At 39.7% G+C, this 8,484-nt stretch overlaps 1 protein-coding gene across 1 annotated transcript in view; it reads left to right on the top strand.

The window, feature by feature from the left end:
- The first annotated feature begins 392 nt into the window (after positions 1 to 392).
- The window catches only part of Agtr1 (angiotensin II receptor type 1), a 60,035-nt gene continuing 51,943 nt past the window's right edge, over positions 393 to 8,484 (top strand). The window contains exon 1 of the mRNA XM_021158904.2: positions 393 to 477. The gene's annotated coding sequence lies outside the window, so the exon portion shown is untranslated. The remainder of the gene's footprint in view (positions 478 to 8,484) is intronic.

The raw sequence follows: 8,484 nt of genomic DNA, 5'->3' as shown, positions 1-8,484 counted from the left end.
CTAGCTGGTGAAGGAAGAAAGAAACAAGCAAACAAAGGGGGAAAAAGGAATATTTTCTCTCCAAAGTAAATAATGTTGTCTGATCCCACACAGATCCCTCCCTCTTCCAGAACCTCTCTAGGAGATGTAGGGTTCCAGTTCCAAGTGAGCCTGTATTAAGTAGGTGACACTGAAGTACATTGGAGTCATCCTTGCCTTAGTCAGAATCTGTCAAGGGAGGGGTCAGGAGGGTCTTTAAGGCGGGGCGAGAAGGGAAGGCAAGCCCAGACTCAGATCCCAAGGAACAGCAACGCCCCTTTGCTGTATAAATTGTAGCTGTCTCCGCTAGGATTACAGCTGCAGGCAGCCTGGATCCCAGGCAGCAGGGAGTAACAGAGACCAGACAAGACAAGCACAGCCTCTCCAGCGCCAGCAGCGCTGTAGATGGGGAGCAGCCAAGAGGCGTGAAAGAAGCCCGGAGCTGGGCACCGTGCACGGGTGAGTGGCGGCAGATGGGCTTGTCATCTTGGAAAGATCCTGGTGATCCTGGGGCTCTAACACACTGTCTGTGAGCTCCCCCCCTTGAACAGTTCACCATCCCCAGCTCAGATGAGGGGCTTCAGGGTGATGTAGGCTTGTTTGTCGCTTATTCCAAATTCTAATTGTTCAAGAAGCAGGCCAGCAAATGTTCTCCTCCACCCAAGTGAGTCTAAACTGTAACGTGAAGCTTGTGTGGACACAGGACCTATTTGAAAGTCAGGCGGCTTTTAGGTAAAGTTAAGGGGGCCTCCTCTGCTTCCCAGACAAGCTTTTCCCCTTCCCAAGTTCTCTGCTAGGGAAGCTCCCAGACCACTGCCAGTGTGGTCCTTGGCATCAGACCCTGGAAGTACATGGGACAAAGTTAGGTGCTCCGCTAGAATTATTCCCCAAAGCCCTTTATGTCATTTAAATAACAAGCGGAGAAGCACAGGCACTAACTCCAGCTGTCTCAGACTCTGCTAATGAGATGAATTCTTACTGAAAATCCTGGTTTGGGGCCCTCCACTTCCCCTCATCTACCATCCCATTTTTCAGTTCTCTGTCTCAACAGCCACCCAGCTGTGGCCGCCTCAAGGCCCCTCTTGTCTTGGTGTCTTTAGATAACCATCGGAGACCTGTGTCAGTACAGGTACAGATGTCTTGTTTGCTACGCCCTCATACATCCCACACAGACACACTCCCACCTCCCCGACCCCTCCTCTCTATATATCTATCTCTATCCCTGCCCCGTCCCCCATCACATGCAGAAAGCTAACCTAGTTTGGTTTAATTCCAGAAAAAGAAAGTAACCAACCAGGAAGGAGTCAAACCCCTATCGCCTTTGCTATTTATAATCTCCATAGCACTTGATATCACGTTTTGAAGGTGCTTCAGCCTCAAAATGATTCTCCTAGTAGATGCCACTGGGGAGGCTCCTGGGGCCAAGGTGTTAGTTTTTCTCCCATTTCCTGGGGTTTAAAACAAACAAATAAATAAATCAAACAAAACAAAGCAGGTTACCCTGCCTGCCATAGCATTTCCCTAGCTATAAATGCCCGATTTGGTCAATCTCTTCTCAAGCTCTTTTGATTCTGTGTTGACTGTCTGGGACTCTCTTTGTCCTGTCTATTACCCCTCCTCAGCTGGGAAGCAAGGGGAATAGAGAATGGAGATTTCCTCTGACCTAGCTCTGTGGTGTGAAAAGTTGTTTTTCATCAACTCTTAACCTATTTCTCTGCTCTTAAGGTCACTTTTGTTATACATTTTCCTAAGCAACGCTTGAGGTCACACACCTGTCATTCCAGTACTCAGAGGATGCTGGCAGAAAGATGGGGAGTTGAAAACCAACCTTTACTATACAGCAAATCCCAAATCTTCCGGCTCAGTCTCAGAAAGCAAACAGGCAAGAAAATGAGGCCAGAGCCTTGATGCTTTTCATTTTTTAGTTATTGTTTAAAAAGAAGAGAGCCTGATGTTAATTACCCCATTAGGCAGACTATGTTTGGAGTCCACAAAACTGCCCAGCACTGAGGACAAATTATCTTCTCTGAATAAACATTCAGTTTTCTAGTGATAGTTATAAATATTCATCCCCAAATTATGAATGGCAGTTCCTGTAATGTGAGCTTATGGTCCAGGGAGTCACCCCAAATATGGAGGTGCCAGCATTGGCTAAAGTTTCTGGTCAGTTTTAAGTCTGCAATATGCTTGGACTCACGTTCTTCTGAAGTCACTGTTCTTTGTTCCCTTCAAGCTGTCTAGAGCTCTAGTTCTGCTCACTTTGTCTTTAAGCTGAATAACTGCCTCATGATCTCCCAACCCAGTACATTGTCTCAGTGTAGTGATGGATGCCTTGCATTTTAAAGCCTAGACTCTAGATTCTAGAATGTCATCCTGTCACTGTTGCTGTGGCTGGTCTCTCATCTTTAGTCTATTTTCTGTCTTACTCTGAATCATGCTTCAAAAAAGATTAATTTTGTGAATCACTCAGATTTCTCACTTTGCCTTTCTAGTTTGAAATCCAACTGTATTTATGTACTCATGTGCACTTGTGCTGCTTCTGGCTCATCACTGGGATGCTACTACAAACAACAATACCTGATATCTATCTTGTGTTAGAGGGTCAGTAGACAATGAATGCTAATCTGCCACGTACCAAGTCCAGGGTGAGAAGGAATATGTAGCACAGCCTAGCTGCTGCCCACCCATGACTCCCCTTTGCACATGCACGATGGACTTTTCAAGAAAACAGCCAAGAGGTGCTGTATTTTACTTCCAAAATTGTACTATGAGCAGAGATGTGATCGTTTCCATATTTACATGTCTTGGCTGACTGGTGCAAACTTCTGTCTCTTGATCTCATGCTTCTCACTGAATCGAGTCTCTTTCCTACTCAGTCATATCTGGTAAATGTCAAAGAACTTCCCATGCTAGCTAATCAATTCTTTTTAATTTAAGTCCAAATATTGCATAAATTAAAAAGCTGATTTTAATTCCCACAATGAAACAAAACAATCACAATGAAAATATCTAAGATCAGTTTAGGAGTGTTTTAATCCCTTGGTACTTTGCCAATGAGCCACATTGGCTTTTCATAGCCTTCGGGCTAAAAAGCACTATTATTTTTCTTCAAATCAGCGTTAAAAGTTCTCTTTAAAAATCACGTGAAGTCATTGTGCGTGTTTATCTGATCTCACATGTGAAAGTAGCACACTAAAGCTCCCATAAACAAGTTGTATTTGATATCTATCCTAGATTTATCTGTATCTACTGTTTCTATTATATTCATGATTTGAATTTTAAAAACATCTAATGGTTTACTAATGCAACTTTAATGCATTAGTATATACAGACATTTAAAGTAATATTCAATGACAAATGAGTACCATTATTTTACTATTGTTCTAAAATACAAAATTCAGTTATATTTTATTAAATTGTTATTCCATTAATGTCAGTTGGAAAAAGAAAACAAAATATGTTTAGTGTTGTGATCATAAAAAGAGAAAGAACTATAAGAATATGTTCTGGCACGGTGTGGGGAAAGGGGGTGCCCCAGTGGGCCCAGGCCAAGGCATTCCTTCGCCCTGAGGGACCAGACACACACCAGTATAGTATAGAATAGAGTTTATTTAGGGCATGGGGAGGGGGGTTAAGAGGGTAGCAGAGGCAGAGAAAGGCAGAGAGAAGGAGAGAGTAGAAAATTAGGGGCCAGCCATGGCTGCATGGGGGGGGGGGATAGGGAGCAAGGGGACAAGAGGTAAGAGAGAGGCAAGAGAGAGAGGAGGGGCCAAGCAGCCCCTTTTATAGGGCTATACCTACTGGCTGTTTTCAAGTAACTGTGGAGGAGCATACCAGGCTGCTGCCAGGAACATTGGGGTGGAGTTTAGACAGAATACCAACATTTAGCACATGCCAAGTGGATGTTGTTTTAGCAAAAGTAAATGTTTTCTGATTTTCACTTTTTTTTTTCATAACATATGTTCAAGGAGGGAAGAATATTAACTTTTGCATATGAAAACTAAAAATAAGAGTCGTGTGGTCACTTTATTTTAGATTATTTTTATAAGTCAATTCAAAATGATTTACTTTTGTTTTGTTTTGTTTTGTTTACTTTGTTCCTCAGTAAGCCCAAGAGTCTCTCAGGCAGGCCAGTAAATAAGAATTTTGTTTAGAAGTTTAACTCTAAATATTTCAAAGGTTAAAATGCTGTCTTTAAGGCAGCATCTTGAGTCAGAGGGGATGTCTAGAATCTGCTGGCACTATTGAAGAACTCTTCCCATGTGCAAGAACAGTTATAGCTGCTTGCAGTCTGATGTTGAAAACATTGAGGTTGCGAAGAGGGTGAAGAGTGAGTTCAAGGCTCCAGCAGCAGTGTACCTGCTTAGTTCCCACTGGCCTTGTCTTCAAATGAAATAATACAATTAATAATTCTCTGGTTTGGATCAACTTCTATGTGATTTTCACCTATTTTATGTAGATAAAATATATACCTTGATTTTTACCAGACTATTAAAAATCTTCTTTAGATCAATTAGTTTAAGTATCAATGGCTAACTAAAAAATAAGACTATTGAAAAATATGAACCAAAGGATAAAAGTGATCTTGTCCCAACAAAGGAATTGGGCAAGCTAAAATGAAAAACCATTAAAAAAAGAAAGAAAGAAAAAAGAAAAAATATCTTAAAATAAATCACTACTTCTCTTGTCTCACCTTTTAGTCTAGGTGGAATGTGGACTGTGGCTATGTTGTTCAGTCCCTACTGCTTTTCTAATAACTGCTGCATCTTGCACATCGCCTAAGACTGCCATACCTTCAGTAATAGAGACCAACTGTATCCTCTTAATATCCTAACGGTCTCACTTTTTGAACCCTCTACAAAAGTTACTGCAGTGTGTCTTTGTGAGTTGGATCTTTTCAATAGAAGTACATAAAATGTTCAGTGCATTTTCAAGTGCCCATATTTTAGAAGATAAATGTTACAGCAAAGCTACCTTTCTGGTGTCATCTAGGTATATTGTCCAAATATACACAATAAAATGGCGTAAAGCTAATCCTTCAGCCTTACCAACAGGGCAATTAGACATATTTACATCTTTCTATTTGAAGGAGTAATGGCAAAAGAAAAACAAACAGGATACATTGTCAAGAGGTTTAAAGAGATGTCTCAACAGCTAAGAGCATGCATTGATCTTCCAGGGGATCTGAGTTTGTTTCCCAGCACCCTTGTCAAGTTACTTACAATTGCCTACACTCCAGAGGGTCCAACATCCTCCTCTGGGCTCTAAGAGCATGGCACTTATGTGCATATGAATACGCAGGCACACCCATACACATGAATAATAATAAAAGTCTGTGTTTAAAATATAAAGAATAAAAGGTTGAAATATAAATTAGTGATTCTTCGTGATTAGAGGCAAATGAAATAAGAAGGAAGAATATCAAAATATTCTGGAAAGATATTAAATCTCTACACATCATGTACACCTTCCTTTCTACCCAGTTTTTTATTTTTAATCATGCTGTGATAACACTGGTATAGACTTTGTACAAAAAAAAAAAAAACTAGCAAAGTTTAACTGTAGACTTTTAAGTAAAACTCCAACATATTGTCATTTTTTAAATATTTACTGTCAATGTCCTCAGAGAGCATTTAAAACAAGATGACATTGTTTTACACACAGGAAAAAAATGAAAAACAAAACAATGACCAAAAAAAACAACCAAAACGTTCTTTTTCCCTTCCTGTGCTGTGCAATTATTTGGAAGAATCTGATCACAATGAGGATGAAAACTGAGAGCATCACAATTGAATAAGGAAAAAACATGTTCCCAAAGGGTCATCAGTGTTTTTATTTTACAAAATATTCTTAGGAGGCAGTGATAAGACATTTACAAACCAGCACTCGTCTTGTCTCACCTGTTCAACCAGATGAGCTGTGTACCATACCTGTGTTGTTTGGTCCCTACTACATTAATAGTAATTACTCTTTCATTCAACATCTCGTAAGACTGGCACCCCTTCAGTGACAAGGACCATGGCCACGTATTACTAACAAACATTAATTCCTTACTGTTGTATTTGTGATTTAGTTTGTTTTCAGTAGCAGTATGGAAAGCCTTCAATGAATTTTCAGATCTCTGTATTTTACAAAATAAATGTGACAATGAAACTACCTTTTAAATGTCATGTAGATAAATTGTCCTATTATGTACAACAAAATGGCTTGAACCTGACTCCTTGCCTTCTTAACGGGCTAGCTAAGCATCAATGCTGGTTTTGGGGGGTTTTGTTTGTTTGATTCGTTGGTTTTTTTTTCAGTCTGAAGGAGAATGGCAAATGAAAAGCAAAGAATGAAAAAAGAGAAAATATTAAAACATAAATCACTGGTTTTAACTGTGTTGAGAAGCAGGTAAAATACAACCTCTCAGTATTTTCTGGAAGGATCTTGAATCTGCACCCATCATCCAGATCTTCTTTCTACCCCTCCCTCCCCGCTTCTTGATTCCTCACATCGCCATCCAGTCACACCCACAGACTAACACCCTGGGCATCACCTGAAAATTTATAAGAAATGCAAACTCTGAGACCTCAACCACACTTGCTAATGAGAATCTACATTGTCACAAGAGTCCCAGATGATTCAAAGACATTAGATATAGTGAAATTGAGTATATAACACCTATGCCTTGAATTAAAGTTATTACCTTAAAGGTTATTTCTGAGGCCTTTTAAGAAAAGTTTTCAAAACTTTTTTTCAAAATGGCAGATTTCTTTCTGTCATTTTTATACATACTTAATTTGGGATGATACATCCCTCCCTACTTCCTCTCTGGTAACACCCTGCCTCTTCATTTCTGGTTAACTCTACTCCCCCACTCCAGAGTCTCCCTTTTCACCTTCATATTGTACTCACTCCATTACCCTCCTTACTCCTCTCCCTTGAAGCTTGTAGTTTTTATTTTTGCTTTTCATGCCCGTTTTTGTGGTACCCTTTCTACTTTCTTTGCCTCTGCACAAACTCATCCCAGTGTAAATAAAAAGATATTATAATTAAAATCTAGCATCTGAATGTGTGAGAGACCAGATGTTTATATTTCTCAGCCTGGGCTTCCCCACATCATACTGTATTTTCCTGTTACTTTCAATTTTTATTCATCTGTATTGTATTTCATTATCCATTTGTCTTTCGGTGAGCATCTAGGCTGGTTGCATTTCCTGGCTATCGTGCATAAAGCACCAGCAAGCACAGTTGAGTAAACATCTCTGTAGTAGGATACAGGGTCCTTTGGGATATATGCCCAAGAATGGGATAGTTTGATCATATGGTCCTTCTATATTTAGATTTTAGAGACACTAGTATACTGGTTTACGTAGTGTCTACATCTGTTCATATGACCACTAACAGCAAATATGGGCAATTTATCTACATATTTAATGTGCTTCTCAACAAAATTCTTCCCAGAAGCAAAAATCACATTTTGATAAAACTACAATTAACTGAGCTAATATTGACCTTCTCACAATTTTGTGAGATAGTCTCTACTTGGTCCTCATTTTATTATCTAGAATACTGAAAAATAAGATAAATAGCTCTCCCAAATGTAGTAACTGGTATATATATATATAGTTGAGATTTTAAACAAAGGAATTCTAATCTCAGACCCTGTCCTATTAATTTCAGCCCACAGTCTGTTCTCTACTGTAGGCTACCTATGTTTTAATGAAAGCTAACTATTTAAAAGTTGAAAGTGAGAATTTGAAATCGAGTCTTGTTTTTCTTTTTTTTTTTTAAGTTATATATTTTCTTCCATCTTCTACTACATATGCAACTAGAGACACAGCTCTGGGGGTGGAGGTTGGGGTTACTGGTTAGTTCATATTATTGTTCCTCCTATAAGGTTGCAGACCCCTTTAGCTCCTTGGATACTTTCTCTAGCTCCTTCATTGGGGGCCCTGTGTTCCATCCAATAGATGACTGTGAGCATCCACTTATGTATTTGCCAGGCACTGGCAGAGCCCCTCAGGAGACAGCTATGTCAGGCTCCTGTCAGCAAAATCTGGTTGGCATATGCAATAGTGTCTGGGTTTGGTGGTTGTATATGGGATGGATCCCCATGTGGGGCAGTCTCTGGAAGGTCCTTCCTTCCGTCTCAGCTTCAAACTTTGTCTCTGTAACTCCTTCCGTGGCTATTTTGTTCCCCATTCTAAGGAGGGACAAAGTATTCACCCTTTGGTATTCCTTCTTCTTGAGTTTCATGTATTTTGCAAATTGTATCTTGGGTATTCTAAGTTTCTGGGCTAATAACCACTTATCAGTGAGTGCATATCATGTGAGTTCTTTTGTGATTGGGTTACCTCACTCAGGATGATACTCTCCAGATCCATTTGCTATGAATTTCATAAATTCATTCTTTTTAATAGCTGAGTAGTACTCCATTGTGTAAATGTACCACATTTTCTGTATCCATTCCTCTGTTGAGGG

The sequence above is a fragment of the Mus caroli genome, chromosome 3 (genome assembly GCF_900094665.2).
Source record: "Mus caroli chromosome 3, CAROLI_EIJ_v1.1, whole genome shotgun sequence".
NCBI lineage: Eukaryota > Metazoa > Chordata > Mammalia > Rodentia > Muridae > Mus > Mus caroli.
The sequence above is the reverse complement of the archived record's forward strand: the minus strand, read 5'-3'. Positions and strand labels throughout refer to the sequence as shown.